The 20,173-nt window shown below is 46.0% G+C and overlaps 1 long non-coding RNA gene across 1 annotated transcript in view; it reads right to left on the bottom strand.

Annotated features, from left to right (window-relative positions):
* Positions 1–14,302, bottom strand: part of LOC124227922 (uncharacterized) — a 39,431-nt gene extending 25,129 nt beyond the window's left edge. Inside the window, exons 1-2 of the long non-coding RNA XR_006885589.1 lie at positions 13,656–14,302; positions 13,393–13,493 (exon numbers count right to left, since the gene is read on the bottom strand). This is a non-coding gene — a long non-coding RNA (uncharacterized LOC124227922). The remainder of the gene's footprint in view (positions 1–13,392; positions 13,494–13,655) is intronic.
* Positions 14,303–20,173: the final 5,871 nt, after the last annotated feature.

Here is a 20,173-nt window from a genome sequence, read left to right on the forward strand (position 1 = left end):
CCTTTGGGCTACTCAGACCTTGATATAACGATGATGCACTCATTATAATATAAAAGGAATTAGAAACACAAAATTCCAGGGTCTCAGAAAAAGTGAGGAAAAGATTATCTCAAAATAAGAACAAAGACAAACAAGTGGCCTAGATTCCATCACTGGGGACCTGAAGGTCCTGATTTACCTGAATTTCTTCACAGTTACAGGTTCCAAGAATGTATTTCACAAGCTTAGTATATTTAGCTATCTTTTGGAGGTATGTGAGTTATAAATAGGAGCATATGGAAACATTGTGAGGACCTTGCTGATTTGGTGTTTTGGAGAAGTGTTGAATTTTTTAGAAAACCTATTAGGAAAAACATTCATATGAGCCAATTATTTACATAAATGAGATTTCAGAAAGGATGCTTAAGCAAGGTTTTCAAACACTCTAAAGATGTTTAGGAAGGGGGAAAATGTATATTTCAAGGACAAATCATAATACCATCAATCCCCAAAGAACACTAGGCTATGAGTTTTAGCAGATAGTTTGTGACCATTAGTAATGACTAAGAATCCGTGTAATTTTTCTGGGGAAAGATTATTTCTCTTTAATGTCATTTCCATTTTTAAGAGACTTGCTAGGTTCATGGATAAAGAGAATGTCACAGACATACCATATCTCAATTTTCATAAGTCATGGGTGCTAGTTCAATTAAGAAGTTGTTTTTTAAAAACTGTCAGGTTACTGAAACTGTCATGCCAACTTCAAAGAACTCAGTTCTTCTGGCTGTCCATTCTAACACTAGATTAATATCTGGATGAGGAGGAAGAAAACATGCTTATCAACTGTACAGATGACCCAGAACTCAGAGAAGAGCTAATACTTTGAATTGCAGGTTCGCACATAAAAGAGTTTAAACATGTTCAAAAAGAGGACTGAAATAAGATGAAAAACAGCAGATTAAAAAAAGTTCAGCAACACCAATTCAGGATTGAGAGGCTCTGGCTTGACATCAGTACAGTTGAAGAAGACCCAAAGTTTTAGCCAAGCACAATCTAAATCGGAGCCAACAATGTGATTGGCCATTTAAAAAGCTAATGTGACTTTAGGGTTTGTTAATACAAGCATAGTGTCCATATTAAGTGGGTGATGGTCTCACAGTGTTCTGTGCTCATTAGAACAGAAACGCTCTTCAATTTGGGGTATCTCATTTTGAGAGGGAAATGATAAACCAAGGAATGACCAGAGAGCAAGTGGGATCATGAGCGATCTGGAAATCAAGCCATGTGAGAAGACCTGGGAAGATTTCATCTTAGAGGGAACAGGAGAGCTGTCTCTAAATATCTGAACGGCTGTCAGAGGAGGAGGTTCTTGTCATCGATTGGTTGGTTGATTGCTTTTCCAATGTGCTGTGAAGGGTAGGATTCAGATGAAATTCACAGAATGTTAGGTTTCAAATTAAGAAAGAATTGCTGCAATCTGGGCTAATGCAAGACAGAGGGGGTTTTCTTGCAAAGTATTAAGCAGAAGAGTCCCACAGAGAAGGAGGCGCACATGCAAAGGGCTGAGGTGAGAAAGAGGGTAATACCTCATGAACATAACCTGCGAGGGCTTCAAAGTCTGACAGGCTTGCTATCAATCCTACCTCTCTGTATGTAATAACTCTGTGTGTCTTTGAGCAAGTTACCTAACCTCTCTGAGCTTTGGTTTCCTTATTTATAAAATGGGAATAATAATGGTAATACGCTCATCTCACCAGACTTTTCTGATAATTAAAGAAACCAATGTTATTATTGCTAACCCTTGAGGAAATCCCTTCAGTGGCATCTTAGATCTCCAACCTGAAAGGCAGCAAGAGAGGGGTACCTTGGCTTTTTATCCCCTGATAAAACTTCCTTTGCTTAGAAATCGCTTTTGCCTTTGTAGAGTATTTCTATAAAAGTTGGGGAGTACATGGCACTTTGATTAACCAAATTAGACAAAAGAAAGTTGTCATTTCATGTCATCATCAGCCCCCATTTTCCCCATTTCTGTCACGGAGAAAGTAATAGGTTCGAAGCCATCTCTCACACTTACCTCTCCCCTCTGCTTGCTGGAATATTTCCCCAGCTGTAGACTCAGGGCAGAACCTTTCTATATCCATCTCCATCTCCATCGCCAAGCCAGCTAAGCAGATTGCACAGTCCCGCCCAGCAGAGGGCAAGAGCAATGCAGGTGACACCTGGATACAACTGGTCTTGCACATCATAAGGAATTACAATAGGGAGATGCCGTACACAGAATTCCAATATGGCCACCGAGACTCTTGGCCCCTGGTGTACACCCTTGCACAGTTTCCTTCCCTTGAGTGTGGGAGGGACCGTGATTGTGGTGGATTTCATTCCACCAGTATTTAAGTAAAAGTATGAAGGGATTTTGCAGATATAATGAAGGTCCCAAATCAGTTGACTTTGAGTTAATCAAAAGGGAGATTATCTTGGGTGGGCCTGACCAAATCAGGTGAGCCCTTAAAAAGGATAGGGCTCTTCTTGACGGAAGAGATGAACTGCAACAGATTCTCCTGCTGGCTTTGAAGAAGTAAGCTGCCACATGCCTACAGAACATGCCTATAGAGGGAGCAACGTGATAAGGAACTGTAGGCCTCTAGCAGCTGAGAGTGGCCCCTGGCCAACAGCCAGTAAGGAAATGGGAAGCTCAGTTGTACAATCACAGGGAAATGAATTCTACCAGCAACCAGTGATCTTAGCATAAGACCCTGAGCCTCAGGAAGAAACCCAGCCTGGCCAACACCTTGATTTTAGCCTTGATTTATTCTCCCCTGACAAGAGAACCCAGTTAACCCATGCCCAGACTTCTGACCCACGGAGAGCGTGAAATAATGAATTTACGTTGCTGTAAGTCACTAAGTTAGTGCTGATGTGTTATGCAGCGAAACTAACAGAGGAGCGAGAAACCCTTTGGGCCCACCCCTGCCGCTGTCTCTTGATAGTCTGCATTTTCTATCATATTGCAGTGAAAAAAAAAAAAAACCAATGTCCCCACTTTGCCCAGAGAGGAAAGGCAGTCTAAATTTCGGCAGGCCCTGGGTGGAGATAGACCTCCCCAGACGCCTGGCAAGTAGAAAGAGGTGGCTAGGTGGGCTCCATGATTGTCACCGTCATGCGGAGGGAGAGGGGGAGAAGCAGGCTCTGAGGTCCAGACCTAAACTGCTTGCCTCCTACTCTAGACCTAGAAGCTTCTGCATCCAGAGCTGAGAAGAGAGGTCCAGACTGGGTATGGCGTTAGGAGCATCAGCACATAGGTGGTCCTCGAATCCACGGTGAGTGTTCCATCACCCAGGAAGAATGCATAGGGAGAACAGAAGATGTGGAAAAGAATCCTGGGAAACACCTACGTTTAGGAAACAGCCTGAAAAGAGCAGACTGGCCAAGCGGACTGAGGTGGAGTGGTCCAGGGGCAGGAAGGAAACGGGGAAACTGTGGGGTCATGAGAGCCAAGGAACAGAGGAGAGGATAAGGGAGCGTCAGTTAGGACTAAACACGGCAGACAAGGGAAGCGCAGCACAGCCTCTGAGAAGGGCTTGTTCCATTTAGGGACGGGAAGGTTGTTGGGGACCTTGGCCAGAGCAGTTTCAGAGAATTGGTACAGGAGCCAGAGTGAGGTGATGTGAGCCTGAATGCAATACAATGGAAGGATGGAGCATCATTCTTTCAGGAACGTTGGTTGTCTGCGAGGGGTGGGAAACAGACTGGAGGCAGAGGAGGACAGGGGGGCTTGCATTTTTTGTGGGATGAGAACTGAATTTGAATTCTGATAGAAAGGAGTCGCTATAGGTGGAGAGGCTCTGGGTTCAAAATATAAACCATACCATATTTTTCATTTATCCTCTTAAAAGCTTCCTTGAGCACCTACTATGCATAAGGCCCCGGGCTATGCTGGTTATTGTAGAGGAGGAGGGGAAGGAGAAAGGTTTGTACATCAAGTAATGACTTCCCAGCCTATTCTTAGAAATATATTCAAAGCTGTGCTAACTAGTTGGCTCTGGTAGATAAAATACCATGGCCCCTTTCTTCTGATGCTGTTTGGTACTCAGTCTTCTAGACGTTGTTCCACTAATTGGCTTCCTGGAGCTTATGGGTTGGCCGTGCCAAGGGTGATTAATAAGCTGTGCCCATGTGGCTCCCCAGCCCTCCTGAGGGGCAGCACATGACCTCAAGACCTTGGAAAGCTGGAGGCCAGAGGAGGTCCTTCCAAAGGCCAGAGCATCCTGTGGCTCCGGAGGCCTGAGGCTAAATTCCATGCGAGGGGCCTTGTGCTCTACCCTACCCTGGGAAAGACCTGGGACAAAGCACAGCTTGTTTAGCTTGTGGACACAAGAAACAGAAAAATCATGCTTAGGAGGGGACTAAGCATTCTAAACTTGTCCTTCTCAAACTGTCTGTAACAAAGCTTTGTTTGTTCTGTTTAATTCCTCATCTGTTGTAGACTAATGCTCACTCTCACTCTGTGTCATTAGACTGGTAACAAATTGTTTGTAGACCTGCACTCGTTCAAGGACCACGCTTTTGTCCATCCACTTCCCCTTTGAATCATGATGCTAATTCAGACTCCTTACACGTGCCCAGCGGTTAGGGTTGCACAGGTGTGTTCACCTTCAGGGTGCCCCAAACTCAGTTCAGATGCCTCTTCTTCCCAGATACTGTCTTGCTGCTCTTTCTTGATGGGACTGGGTGCCCCCAACACAGGCCCCCAGACAAGGGTTTGAGTGCTGGGAGTTTCCTGGGAAGCAATCCCAGAAAGTACTGTTCAGGGAAAGGGGAAGTGAAATAAGACAGGGAAGGAGTCATAAAGGGAGAATGCCTAAGCAAGTCATCATGTGGCCCGCTGGCCCTGGTCCCGTTGGGGGAATTCTGGGAGACAGCGAGGACACAACCCAGAGTCAGCCCACCCAGGGCACCAGCAGGCTCCGTGTGGACGCACCGCTATCATTCACAGGTTGAGAGCAGCTCAGGAAGATGTTCATTCCTCCTCACATCCTGCCTGCAGGGTGGAGTGGGCGCTGGTGGACAGAGAAAGCCCCCAGGCAAGGAAGTGCAGGCATCTCTTGTTGGAACAGCTGGACAGGGGCGTGGGTGAGCCATAGGGGCAGGGAGTGGGCAGCCTCCACCACACCTGTCTGCCTCCATCTGCAGTCCCATCACACCTGTGTTTGCCTTTGCTCCCTGCCCATCACATGTTTTGTGTTGTCTATTTCATAGACTGTGAGCTCTCTTAGGGCGGAGGCCACACCCTTGATCTCTGTACCTCATTGTAGGATGTGGTCTATGGTACCCAGAAGATGAAGAATGTGTGACTCTGACCCGAACAACGCCCCAGGGTGCGATTGTGCTTAGCCTCATTTTACAGAGCAAGAAACCAAGGCTCAGAGAGGGGTTGCTCTTGGTTATGTAGCGAACTGGTGGCAGACTCTGGTCTCCCAATTCCAAACCCTAATTCTACTCATCTGAGTGCAGCTGCCTACAATTTTCTTCTCCATTCCTTACCCCACTCCTTACCCCTGATTCAAGAGCATTCACAGGTACATGCAGGTGCTCCCACGTATACACGTCTGTCACACCAATGACTCCCAATCTGTAGATGCTTAGTAGTTTTTTTACTAGTGGCAAGGTAAGATGATGAAAAGTTGAGAGTATTCTAATAGATACTTGTAAGTTGCAAACCCAGCCGGAGTCTATGGAGTGGTCCATTCTGAGGTGGTTCAGAACGGCCCCAGATGGGTTTCATGATATAGAACAGGAGACTGGCTTCAGCTATATTTCTCTCAAGCTCATGGTAAACTCTGTCAGCCAGAGTCATACCCACCCTGTGTCTCCTGAAGGTGTTGCTGATTCTGATTCTGATTCTGATTCTGGGCTACTGTCAGCAGCCTCAGCTGTGTTTGCCCCCTCGACAGGTTTTGTGGAAGGACTTCTGAAGCTTGCTCCTGAGTGCAGGCTGTGTGCCTCATCATACCCCTTCTCCATCATTCTCTGCTCTCCTGCCACACTGGGTTTCTGTGAATTCCTCAACCATGCCTTGCTCTCCCCATCCCAGGGCCTTTGCCCATGCTATTCTCTCTGCTTGGAATGCAGACCCTCTGCTTCTGTCTCCTCCTCCTCATTCATCAGCTCTGGTGTCTCTTCCTGAGGAAGCCTTAACTCTCTGCACCCCTACCCCGCCCCCCCCACAAACCTGAATGAGTTCTCTTACCCATTTATCAATGTATGCCACTTTCTTCATGGCAATTATTCCAGTTTGAGCATGGACACTATTTATTGGAGTGGTTTTTGGTCAAGACAACTTCCCTTTTAGATTCGAAATTCCCTGAGAAGGAGCAGGGTCTGGTTTTGCTCAGCACTTCATCTCTAGCACACAGTTGGCGCTTAAATACTTGGAATGCATGAGTGGATTAATGATCAAATAAAAAAACTAGTCCTCACGAGCTCTTCCCAAGATAACCAGTATTAATCTTATTTTATAGATAAGGAGACAGAAACTCAGAGGATGTGGGCTTGCCCAAGGCCAAACAGCTTTTGAGGAGGACAGCATCAGCATTCTGATTTAGAGCGGCCCAATTTCAACACCCATGCTCGGTGACATTGGACAAGAAGGCCGGGTGAAGTCATTTAAGAGAAATATGAGTTCTACATGTTTGTTTTCTTTGTTGATGCTCACAAATGATTTAGTTCTCTGTATTGATAAGAAACTGAGCTAAAAGCAACATTACGTTAGAAGAATGGAGATCATGACAAGATGATTCCCAACCGTGGTGTGTCATGTAAATGAAGAAGTGGGCCACCACGTGTCTGCACTCGCTCCTAAGAGACCTGAATAGGCTCAACATGGTGTGGAGCCATCTCCTTCCACAAAAATAGTTTTTGGTCCCTATCTTTGTCCAAGTGGAACCTACGTTCTTTGCTTGAATGATTGGTGAGCTATAAAGTAAGCAGAATTGAGAACCCACTGATCTTGCAGACAATTGCCAGGCTAGGAGGCCAGAGTCAGAGTTTCCAGCTGTAGCAGCATCACACCCCTTCTGATATTCACCACCCATCAGTCTAGGTGCATCAGCAGCCCAATCTGGGTCCCACTCTGACTTGACATTGAAATCAACAGCCTCCGCTCTTCACGATCCCACTAGGTGTCCCCCACCTCAACCCCGACCCAGCTGGGCAGTCCCGACTTACAAATGCAATACGAACCTAAAAATTGTGTCCCCCAAATCAAACGTTAGAAAGAGGGCCATATTCCTTCATTACTCACTACAGTCGGCCCCGAATCAGCATGTTCAGCATCCCAGGATTCAACCAACACAGATAGAAAGGCCTAGGATGGCTGCCTCTGTACTGAACACGTAGACTTTTTCTTGTCACTGTTCCCTAAATAATACAGTATAACAACTATTTATGTAGCATTTACATTGTATCAGGTATGATAAGTAATCTAGAGAGGATTTCAAGTATACAGGAGGATGTGCATATGTTATATGCAAACTTGCCATTTTAGGGAGAAAAGGGACTTGATGGGTGGATTTTGGTATCTGTGGGGTCCTGGAACGAATCCCCACTAGATACTAAGTATGTGGACACAACCCTTGACCCGACCCCCCCAGCTTTGTGTATCTCTTTAACTTTGTCTCCCCTGATGACCCAACACACAGCCCTGGCTTATACCTGAAGAGCATCCCTATTTGGCTTCACAAGCACTACTTTTGACCAGCTTGTTATTAGTGCCAGGACTTCCATGGCCCCGTGCCACTTATTTTCATAAAATAATAATTATGGAAAGTACAGTAGAACTATGTTTTTAAATTAAATAAAGAAGTTTGGGGCCAGCCCGTTGGTACAGCCATTAAGTGTGCACGTTCCGCTTCTCGGTGGCCCGGGGTTCGCCGGTTCGGATCCCAGGTGTGGATATGGCACCGCTTGACACGCCATGCTGTGGCAGGCGTCCCACATATAGAGTAGAGGAAGATGGGCATGGATGTTAGCTCAGGGCCAGTCTTCCTCAGCAAAAAGCAAAGGATTGGCAGCAGTTAACTCAGGGCTAATCTTCCTCAAAAAAGAAAAAAATAGAAAGAAGTTGCTCTAATAGCAAAACCTTTTCTTCAAATGAAATCTTATGGGAAACTCAGTAGAGACGCCATGAGGGCAGAACTGCCTGCGGTGGAGGGTTTCAGGGAGCTCCCCCTTCTGCAAACCCAGCTCTGGGGAGCAGTGGAAATGCCACCACTCTCAAATAGTCACCTAATTCTACGTGCAGCAAGGTTTGTTTAATGAAGATGACGACTCTTAAAACTGAGCTGTCAGATGGCAGGTGGGGCCACTGTGTCATACCCTGAAATGTTCAATTGTAGTCCCAAACTTCTGAAATGTGAGTGTGTCTACTTTAGCACATGAAAAGCAGTTGTGAGGGTCAACATACAACTCCTGGAGAAAGGCCCCATCAGTGGTGGAAAGAATATATGGCAGGCCCACCAACGGTCTGCTGCTGGAGTGTGGTAATTTTAAATTCCTCTCACCCCACATCCCTTCTCCTCTCCCTACCTACAGTGTTCCCATTTTAATAACGGGGGTCTGTGGCCAGGTTCTCCACCGTCACCTCCCTCACCCTGTTAATGAACTTCAGTTCTAACGTCTGGGGGCAGCAGAGCCCTGGGCCCTGCTCCTCAGCCTGCTTCTGGGGCTGCCCAAGACCCCGGTTTCCTTCCAGGACAGGTGCCTGGGCCTTGACGGTGCCTGCTCGCCTCCCTGGAGCAAACGTCCTGCCTTCTGAAATGGTTGTAAAGCGCATATGTTGGTGACGGACTAACAGTTGGCGTTTAATAATGTTCGACATTTAGTTGTTGTTATTTTTACTTTTTAAAAATCCTGACTAATTCTATTTTGCATAACCCTGGAACCAGTGAAAAACGTGTTTAACCTCTTGGGATCATGGGGCCAGCTTTACTTTACTGGTAGCGGCATAATAATGTCACAGTGAGGAATAAGCTCATCGTGTCCCTTTAGTCTCTATTAGAGGCCTTATAAGTGATTTATTGATTTTATTTTATACCAAACAAACCCACGGCCCAGGTGTGGTGCTGGTCTCCACGCTGCTCCTCACTGTTTGTGCTCTTGGGAACAAGGGTTCCCGACTCTCGGGAGGTTTTGTCTGGGGGTCACTCCAGGGTAGAGGGTCTCAGAACCTTTTAAGGCTCTGGGGAGAGCTTGGGAAACTTGCCTTGGGAAAAATGCCCATACTAACAGAAGTTTGTAACTAGTTTCGGGATGTTCATATACCCCCCCAAAGCCGTGAACCCGGATGAAAACTCCTGCTCTGAAACCTTTCCGGCACCCACACGGGAAGGTGATGACGGCGCACACATTGGACAGCCCTCCCTAATAAATCATGGAGGAGGAACAGGTGATAAGCAGACATTCGTATCCACGTGACCTCACTTCTACCAGCAGAAAACAAACGGCAGGTGTGGTTCTCACGCCCCGGATAGTGAGCTGCTGACTAACTCGAGAAGGACAGATCAGACAGAGCAGAGGCAGGACTGGGCGATGCTGATCTGATAAGAGGATTAGGTTTCGGCTTCCCTCCCACGGTCCCTAATGCCCTCAGATGAAGCAGCTGCCGGAGCTCGCTCTTTCTCAGTTGGAAAATGTCTCTCTGTCTAGGCAGCAGCTACGTGCCAGCACCCCAGGGCCACTCGCCTTTCCCGAACAAGCGATGTCTTTCACACCTTTGCTCATGCTGTGCCCTCTCGGGATGCCCTGCCCTCTAGTCAAGTACCCACTTGCTCTTCAAGACTTGGCTCAGGTTTCAACCCAGAACTGTCGCCCTCGTTCCAGGGGTGGATTTAAGCCGCTCCCTCCTGTGCTCTCCTGGCCCCACGTCCACCCCCTCTTCCTGCACTTACCACACTGTGCCATTATTTGCTCACTCGATTGTCAGTCATCTTCTCTACCAAGAGGATGAGCTTCCTGAGGACACAGACTGGCTCCCTGCAGGTCTGGCACATAACGATTACTTTGTTTATGGGTGTCTGACAGAGGCAACTTCAGAGGGACCTTGGAGACAACGCACCACCTCTGCCTCTGAGCAGTCACTTTAGCCTGTCACTGCCCTTTTGAGCCTCAGTTTCTCTATCTGTTAATGGAAGGCACTGGGCCAGCCCAGTGGTTCGCACATATATTTACCCACAGACTACTTTATTGGAGTGCATCTTATACGATATATCCAATAGGTCCATCAGATAAAGGAGAAGCAGCAGTGGGGGGCCGAGGACCCCACACAGCCCATCTCTTCCCCAGCCCCAACACTGCTGGAGGCAGCAAGGGTCCTGAGGAACCCAGTCTAAAAACCACTGCACTGAATAGCTGGTCTTACCCTAGGGGTCCCAAACTTCAATGATTCCAAAGGCCACATGGGGCAACATAAAAGAGTGACATTGGCTCATATGGCAGTGGCAAAATTGGGGTGTTCTAACAGAGGGAGCCCCAGAGGAGACTTTGTGCTTCTTCCACAGGAGCAATGATTACAAGACTCTGGCTGAGCTGGGAAGGCAGGCTCCATGCTCCCAGATCAGATTTTTCCAACGAAGCCAGAGATCCAGATTCTTTTCCATGAACTCAGCTAATCTTTTTTAAAAAAATTAATAGACTTTATTATTATTTTTTCTGAGGAAGATTGTCGCTGAGCTAACATCTGTGCCAATGTCCCTCTATTTTGTGTGTAGGAAGCCACCACAGCATGGCTTGATAAGCGGTGCATAGGTCCATGCCCAGCATCCAAACCCATGAACCCTGGGCTGCTGAAGCAGAGTGTGCTGAACTTAACCACTATGCCACCAGGCTGGCCCCTAGACTTTATTTTTTAGAGCAGTTTCAGGTTACAGAAACGTTAAATGGAAAGTACAGGGAGTTCCCATATACTCCTTCTTCCGGCCCCACAGTTTCCCCTGTTATTAACATCATGCATTAGTGTGCCACATTTGTTACAATCAATGAACCCATACTGATACATTGTTGCTAACTAAAGTCCATAGTGGACACTCACTCTTTGTGTTGTATATGCTGTGGGTTTTGACAAAGGTATGATGCTGTGTATGTATCATGACAGTATCATGCAGAGTTGTGTCGCTGCCCTGAAACTCCTCTGGTCTCTGGCTGTTCATCCCTCTCCACTTCCCCAGCAACCCCTGGCACCCTGATCTTTCTACTGTTTCTTTTCTTTTCCAGAATGTCCTATAGTTGGAACCATACAGTATGTAGCCTTTTCAGACTGGCTTCTTTCACTTAGCAACATTTAAGGTTTCTTCATGTAACTCCCAATTTTTAACCACTGAGAATAAATTGAAATTGTCGCAAAAGACTGAAAGGTAAACCATCCCCTACACCCTTCTCTTAGTTGGAAGAGGAATTAGCTTTCCCTCACTTTTTACAAACAGTATCGGAGGCAGGGGGCGAGGGCATCTCAGAAGTAGAGTCCAAGTGAGGGGCAAATGGCTCTTGAAGGGCATGGCTTGTGGTTTCGAGCTTGCTCAGCTGTGACAAGCCCCTTCCCTTCGGTGTACTGCCCTCAGCCAACATCTCACCTTCTTCTCGCTCTGTACCGCCCCCCCCCCCCAACCCCGCCCCCGACCCTGCTTGCTTCAGAGAGAGACAGCACAGAGAAAATGCCTCGGGAGGCCAGGTCTGTGTCCTCCCAGCTGTGCCCATGGCCGGTGCTTGCCCAGGAGCGGGCAGCAGACCCGCCCCTAATGCGACTGAGCAGCCCCAGCTGCTGCCTGCTGACAGATTTCTTAGCTTGGAGCTTACAGTTTATTTTCATACTCGTGCAATGCTCATGTAAGAAGTACCATGTTCACACTTAAAGTATGTGGAACAGCTTAAGAACGTGGGATCAGGATCAGACAGGCCCGGGTTCAGGTGACATGTCTGCTGCTGCTGACTAGCTACATGATCCTGGTTAAATCCATACCCTCTGTAGGCCCCAGGTTTCTCATCTGCAAAAATAAGCCCAATCATTCCTTCTCTGAGAGCTATGGTGACGATTCAGTATTGTATGTGCCTTGAGCGCATCAATCCCTGTTCCTTACCGGGAGCTGCTGACCCGGGTTTCAGTCCTGGTTTTACTGTTATCTAACTCTGTGACCAAGGACTAGCCAGAAAGCAGAGACTCCCAAGCCAACAGCTGCCCTGTTCCTGTTTGTTTTTAAACTTTTTATTGAAAATCTTTTTTTTTCAAATTTGGAAATGTTTTTCTATACACTCAGGAAGTACACGTATTATAACTGCTCACCTTGACAAATTTTCAAAAACTGAACACACTGTGGACTCAGGGCCCATATGAGCAATGACATCCTAGAAGCTTCCTCATTGCCCCTTCCAGTCACTCACCCAGCAAAGATGCTACTACCATGCTCACTTCCAGCACCCTCGATACCGGATTGCAGCTCTGCTTGTGTCGGTACCTTATGTAAATGGAACCATGCAGGACATACTCTTGGGTTTGGCTTCTTTTTCCTGACATTACGTTTGTGACATTGGTCCATATTGTTGGATATGGCTGTAGATGGTCCATCCTTATCACTATATTGTAGGCGTTGGCATGCTAGGGCTGGCAAGCCAAATTCAACCTTTCATCATCTGTTTTTATACATAAAGTTTTTTTAAAAAGACACAGCCATGCCCATTCATTTCTATATTTGTCTACGGCCCCATTGCACGACAGTGACAAAAGTTGAGATGGAGACCATATGGTCCACAAAGCTGAAAATACTATCTGGCCCTTTACAGAAAAAGTTTTCTGACTCCTTCTGCATAGTATTCTATTGTACATTGCGTATGTACTAAAATTTACTTATTCATTCTGCTGTTCATGAGCACTCGTGGAGTTTCCAATTTAGGGCTATTATGAATAATCTGCTATGAACGTCTCAAGTATTTATCTGGTGAAACATGCATGCATGTTTCTGTCGGGTCTATTCCTCCATGTGAAATTGTTAGATCCTAGGGTAGGTGTCAGTTTAACCGTATTAAAAACTGCCAACAGTTTTCCCAAGTGGTTGTACCGTTGCCTCCCCCATAAGCTGTGTCTGAGAGTTCCAGTTGCTCCACATCCTCTCCACACTGGTATTTTCTGTCTTTATTGTTGTAGCATTTTCCCCATCCCCATTCTGATGCTTCTCTTCTCTCTGCAAGTTATTTCTCAGTTCGTGCTTGGGCATGTCTGTGATAGAGCCCTCGCTGTGTGCTCTCTCGCGTCTAGAGGCAACTGTTTCATCTTTGGATACTTTCTTTCTGTTTCACATAGCCGCCCTTCAGACATTTGCAAATTAACCCACTTAACGCTCTCTTCTCCAGGAAAAGAAAAACAAACCTTACCAGCTTCTTTAAAGTCGCTTGGCAAACATAGATCGGCATGCCCTCGTCATCCTGGTTGCCTGATGGATGTATTGAGCTTCTCTGGGCGGCAGTTTTCACGTCTGTAAAACAAAGGGGTTTGATGAAAAGATCTTTAAAGTTGTTTTATCTCCAACATTCTGTGTTGAAGGTTCCCTTGGGAACTCGTGCAGGGATGCTCACGTACATCTCTAAACAGGGGGCCCCCCCTCCCCTAAATGTTCCTGCTAACGCTATCTGCTCACAGTAGAGAATGGAGGCATTTATTCATTCAGTTTCTCCTTCTTCCAACAAATAGCTCCTGAGTGCCAGGGAGTCGCAGGTGCTGCAGAAGGAGTTCAGGACGGTCAGACTAACCTAGGTGTCTCCTGCTACCCACACAGCTCTGGCAGGAAGCAGAAGGTGGATTGTGTGCCTGGGGGACCCTCCAGCATGTGTGGGAGGTTGTGACTGTGCCAAATGCATTTTGAAAAGGCAAGAGTCACGGGAAATGTCCACACCGATGCACATGCCCCAAGGCTGGAGGGTGACGAGGGGAAGGGATGTGCTGGTGCTTGCCTATGCCCCCGCCCCACCCAAGGGGAGTGTGGCTGGGGGCTGCTCTCTCTGGAGATGGGTGGGGGGGGAGCACAGGTTTCACCCTCAACGTTCTCATTACTTTCTTCGTTTGCAGCAAATAATTCCGAGGCCAAACTTCTCTTCCTGCTTTCTTCCTTCCATAAGTGCCAGTAGTGTGTAAGGACCAAAGGACAGGTCAGCAAATCTCGATGGCGGGCCCCTCTGAGATTTGAATTTTACAGAGAGCTGCCTAATTAACTGCCCCGAACACTGTCAAAATGCGAAGGCAGGGTGGAGAAAATGAAGATACTGATTAGGTTTGTGAGGTGTCAGATTCCACAGAGTCTAAGAGGACCACTCCTTTGAATATGTTAGAAGAAAACCTAGCTCTGTGTATTAATTCATCTGAGCTTCACAACAAGCCCATGCACTAGAGAGATCATCCTTGTTTTATGATGGGGAAACTGAGGCACAGAAAGTTTTAGAACTTGCCCGGGGCACCAGCTTGTAAAGTGGAGTCAGGATTACAAACTCAGGTAGTGTAGCTTCCAAGGTTGCTGTTACTCACGATCTTGCTACAAGCGTGATAATAGGGCTTCGTCTTTGCAAGGATACCTTCAGCTGCAGGTCAGAACCGGAGGCCTGGCCGCTTGGCTAACTCTGGTATTGGGGCTGGGTGAAATCCTGGGGGGAGCTGCCTAATCTTGCCCTCCCCCAATTTTACCCAGGGGCCCAGGAATGAGTGCCTCGGGATCACAGAGCTCACTAACGTCAATTATAGTGTCAATAATAGTGATGTAAGAAATCATTCCACCAGGGCAAGGAAGTTCCCTGAGAAGCAGCAGGATGCTGTCCCCAGAAGAAGGCAGGAGGGGAGAATAGACATTCACCCTGGAGTGAGTGTAACTTGCCCAAGGTCACACAGCCAACAAATGGCAGAATCAAACTTGAAATCAAACCCATCTCATATCGAAGCCCAAGGTACAAAGGATGTCACTTATTTACACCAAACCTGGAGTGAGAGAATCTTCTCTCTTTTCTATTCAGCCAAGTGTGTAGTCGGTCAGTTGTTTAGAAGGCAAATTTTTCGGGCACACTTTCCAAGTGTTTTTCTGTGAGTTCATGGTGGTGTGAGTGGTAGATTGCATTAATGGTCCCAATTCTTCACTGTACCTCTAGCCACACCCCTTGTCTTGTGACCTCATCTTCTCTCTCTGAAAAGCAGAGTATATTACTCTGTGTGTTGATTCTGAGTTTGGCTATGTAACTTGCTTTGGTCAATTGGATGGCAGGAGAGCCTTGCAAAAGCCCTTGACATTTCTACTTGCCCTTTTTTGCCTCTGCCACCACCATGAGAAGGACATATCTAGGCTAACTTGCCATCCCAGGAGGAAGCCACTTGAAGCAGAGCTGCCCCAGCTAAGGTGTCCCAGCCAAGCTCAGCCTGGAGCAGAGTCCCCATCCAGCCTGCACATTCACAAGCTGAGCCCAACACCCGGTCAGCCTGCCCCGGTAGCCTCCAGGCGTGGGCCTGTAACAATCAATGGCTGTGGTTTCAAGTCACCAGGTGGTGGGCTGTGTGCATGCGGCAAAGGCTGATTGGATCAGTTGTTCTTTGGCACCGCTTTTTCAGAGTGCTAGAAACACATGTCTAGTTCAATAAATTAATGCTACTGTCCTGACTATTTCATTTAGTAAAAATAAGTTGTCCACCCACCGGTTTGTGAGCTGATCCACACAAATCCTTCACTCAAACTGTTTAATGTACCTTGCATTTTCATGCAAACAAGCTTTGAAAGATGACCTACTCTTCTTTTCCTTTTTCTGATTTTTCATGTGCCCTACATTCTGGTTCAGTCCATGTCCTGATTTTGCTGTGATAGAAAGATTGCATGAGGTCAGCTCATCTCCTTCATTTGTTTGTAACTGTCTATAAATTATAGGTCATTACTGTGGCAAAAAGGGAACCCTCATACACTGCTGGTGGGAATGCAAACGAGTGCAGCCATTATGGAAAATAGTAGGGAGATTTCTCAAAAAATTGAAAATCAGCATTTCAAAGAGACTTATGCACCCTATGTTCATTGCATGTGTTATTCACCGTAGCCAAGATGTGGAAGAACCCAAGTGCCCACTGACTGACGAATGGATAAAGATGTGATAGATATAGATATATAGATAGATAGATATAGATAGATACATAGATATATAGAGATAGATATATCGATAGATATATCTATAGATATAGGTATATACACAATGGAATACTACTCAGCCTGAAAAAAGACAAAATCGTCCCATTTGCAACAACACGGCTGGAACCTGAGGATATCACATTAAGTGAGATAAGCCAGACAGAGAAAGACAAACACAGCATGATTTCACTCATATGTGGAAGATAAACAAGTATGTGGACAAAGAGAACAGATTAGTGGTTACCAGAGGGGAAGGGGGTTGGGAGGTGGGCATAAGGCATAAAGGGGCACATATATATGGTGACTGACAACTAATAATGTACAACTGAAATTTCACAATGTTATAACTATTATGACCTCAATAAAAAAAATTATAGGTCATCATTCTTTATAAATATATTAGTTGAGGTGGAACTATTAAATGGAATAGATATGTTTTCTTTTCTGATAATACAATTGTCCTAAGAAGAATGTTTAAGGAATGCTTTTTAACCTTTTAAATATGACAATTAGTGTATAAAAATTCATGGGTTGCCAAAGTTTCAAAATTAAAAATAAAAGTCATATGTTTTATTTTACCTTCCATTAAAAAAAAAAAAATCCCAAACAAGTAACTGGAAAAAATGGAATTAATGTTTAAAAATCACAAATGCCATAAAAGAGAAGTATGTGATATTGTGTGCAGTTTACTTGAAAATATTTCAGCATAAACACTATGATATGTGCGTGTGTGCAGGCAGATTTTAATATAGACTAAAATTTTAACATTTGAAAGCCTTGCTCAGGCATGCAAACTTCAGCGGTTCTGCTGTAAGCTTTGTCGACCTTTAATTAGACCATTGGCTCTTTTCTCACCCGTGAGAAGAGTGGTTCCAGAGCTCGGTTTGGGCAGGTGTTCCGAGCAGGCACACCTGCCTGCCTGGCACAGATAGGGTGTAGGAGCCCAGCAGGCTCAGCGCCCTCACCTTTCCAGAGAGCTGCCCTGGACTAGAGTCTGCTGTCCCTTGGAGCAGGGGGCTTGGCTTCCAGTCCACCGAGAATGTTTGCTAAACCCTGCCCCTTGATCATCGGTGCACCGGCTTCACTCACCTTTTCATGATTTGTCAGAGTCTAAGGGGCATAGGGTGGGACCTCACAGACTTTTAGAAAGAGCTTGCCTGCCTACTGCTGTGTCTGCTTGCTTCGAAGTCTTGGCACCGTGCTTGTAAATGCTTTGCACAATTCTGTTTGTGACTTGCTTTCATTGCACATGCCGCCTGGCAGCGATCGCCATGGGAGCCTTACAGATGCTCACCTTCCTGCCTATGATCGTGGCAGCCTGCCCACACCCACCAAAGAGAACCAGGCAGTTGTGAAAGGCCAAACTGGCTTGGGCTTGGCCTTTGGAAAAATAGTTTATAATTAAAAGACATTCTATTACTTTCTTTTTTTTAATTAAGGTAACATCAGCTTGTAATACCATATAAATTTCAGGTGCATCTCATTATATTTCGACTTCTGTCTCGACGACAGCATGTTCACCACTGAAAGTCTAGTTTCCGTCCGTCACCATACACATATGCCCAATCTTCGCCCAGTCCCCCCTTCCCCTCTGGCAACCACCAATCTGTTCTCTGTGTCTATGTGTTTGGTTGTCTGTTTATCTTCCACATACAAGTGAAATCTTACAGTATTTGTCTTTCTCTATCTTATTTCACTTAGCATAATACCCTCAAGGTCCATCCATGTTGCAAATGGCAAGATTTCATGTTTTTTATGGCTGAGTAGTATTCCACTGTGTATATATACCACATCTTCTTTGTCCATTCATCCCTTGATGGGCACTTAGGTTGCTTCCAAGTCTTGGTTATTGTGAATAATCCTGCAATGAACATAAGGGTGCATATTATCTTTTCAAATTAATGTTTTCACATTCTTTGGATAAATACCCAGAAGTGGAATAGCTGGATCATCTGGTAGTTCTACTTTCAATTTTTTGAGAAATCTCCATACTGTTTTCCATAGTGGCTGCACCAGTTTACATTGCTACCAGCAGTGTACAAGGGTTCCCTTTTCTTTTTTTTTTTCTTTTCTTTTTACTGAGGAAGACTCAGCCTGAGCTAACATCCGTGCTAATCTTCCTCTATTTTGTATGTGGGTTGCTGCCACAGCATGGTCACTGATGAGTGGTGTAGGTCCAGGAACCAAACCCGGGCTGCTGAAGCCAAGTGCACCGAACTTAACCACTGGCCCAAGGGTTCGCTTTGCTCCACATCCTCTCCAACGCTTATCGCTTGTCTTTTTAACTGTGGCCATTCTGACAGGTGTGAGGTGATATCTCATTGTGGTTTTGATTGGCATTTCCCTAATAATTAGCGATGTTGAGCATCTTTTCACATGCCTGTTGGCTATCTGTACACCTTCCTTGGAAAACATGTCTGCCAGATCTTCCGCCCATTTTTTAACCGAGTTGTTTGTTTTCTTGTTGTTGAGTTGTAAAAACCATCTTAATACTGGAATCTCAAAAAAACTTTAGTAGAATTGCACCACTAATAGTATACACACATGAGATGTATTTCAGGCGCTCCCCTGTTCATCACTCATGGCTGGACCTGGTACAGCAGGCCTGCTCAATACGAAGAGAAAGGAGCGCCCGAAAAGTGTCCTGGCCCATAGTCAGAGCTAAAAAAGCAAAATGTATGTTTGATAATGATCCTTATCATGAAGTCAATCAGGGGTCAGCAAACTACGGCCCAGGAGCCAAATCCCACCAGCTGCCTATTTCTGTAGATAGAGTTTCACTGGAACACGGCCACACCCGTTCACTGATGTGCAGCTGTGGCTGCACCCACAGGCCAAATGGGGTGCTGGGGGCAGTCACCCTATGGCCTGAAAAGCCAAAAACAGTCACTATCTGTCCATTTACAGAAACACTGCCAACCCCTGACACAGACAGATAGCTCCAGTTTCTTGGCATGTTACTTCTCAAAAAATCCCCTTCATTTTGAAGTTATGGAACTGGCTTGGTTTACGTTTTTATAAGTTCTAAAATGAGTGGTGCTTTTAAAAGCATTTTTGTTGGCAGTATCTTTTGATTTGGTTTTATACTTCAGGGTCTGTAGAGAATCCAAACGAAGGACACTTCAGTGAAAGGAGGGAGGAAGGGTCTTCTGATGATCAGAGGGAGAGGAAGGGAGGAGACAGGGAACAGGGTAGCAAGAAGGCCCTTTCCTCGGCCTCAGAAAGAACCTACCCCACTGCCTTTCTTTCTGCTCCTCAAACACTCCAGCTTTCTTCTGACCTCAGGACCTTTGCACTGAATAACTTTCCATTTCTCTGCCTGAATAACTTTTCCCTCAGATAACCACCAGGTTTCAGCTCAAATGTCACCTCCTTGGAGCGACCTTTTGTGACAACTCACTCCAAACAGTCATCCCCTCCCCCAACACACACACACATACACACACACACACTCACTCTAGAAAACATGACCCCTTGTTTTATTTTCTTTGTATCACTCCTTAATTGAAATTATCTCATGCTTGTGGAGTGTGAGCCACTCCAAACACCAGGAGAGGACTCGTCTGTGTCATTCGTCATTGTCCTCCTAGCATCTAGACAATGTCTGGCATACCCTGGGTCTCAAAGCGAAAGCATGCAGAGTGAATTAATGGACAATTAACATCCACATGGTAATTACTGAGTCCTAGGTCTCTGCTGCTCTCCCCACCCTGCCCAGCCCCACAGTGGAGACCTGAAGGCAGAATTTTTTTTTTTAAAAGATTGGCACCTGAGCTAACAACTTGCCAATATTTTTTTTTTTTTTTTGCTTTTTCTCCCCAAATCCCCCAGTAGATAGTTGTATAATTTTAGTTGTGGGTCCTTCTAGTTGTGGCATGTGGGACGCCACCTCAATATGGCCTGACAAGTGGTGCCATGTCCGTGCCCAAGATGTGAACCGGTGAAACCCTGGGCCGCCAAAGCGGAGCACGTGAACCCAACCACTTGGTCACGGGGCCGGCCCCTGAAGG

This window comes from Equus quagga, chromosome 16 (assembly GCF_021613505.1).
Source record: "Equus quagga isolate Etosha38 chromosome 16, UCLA_HA_Equagga_1.0, whole genome shotgun sequence".
Lineage (NCBI taxonomy): Eukaryota > Metazoa > Chordata > Mammalia > Perissodactyla > Equidae > Equus > Equus quagga.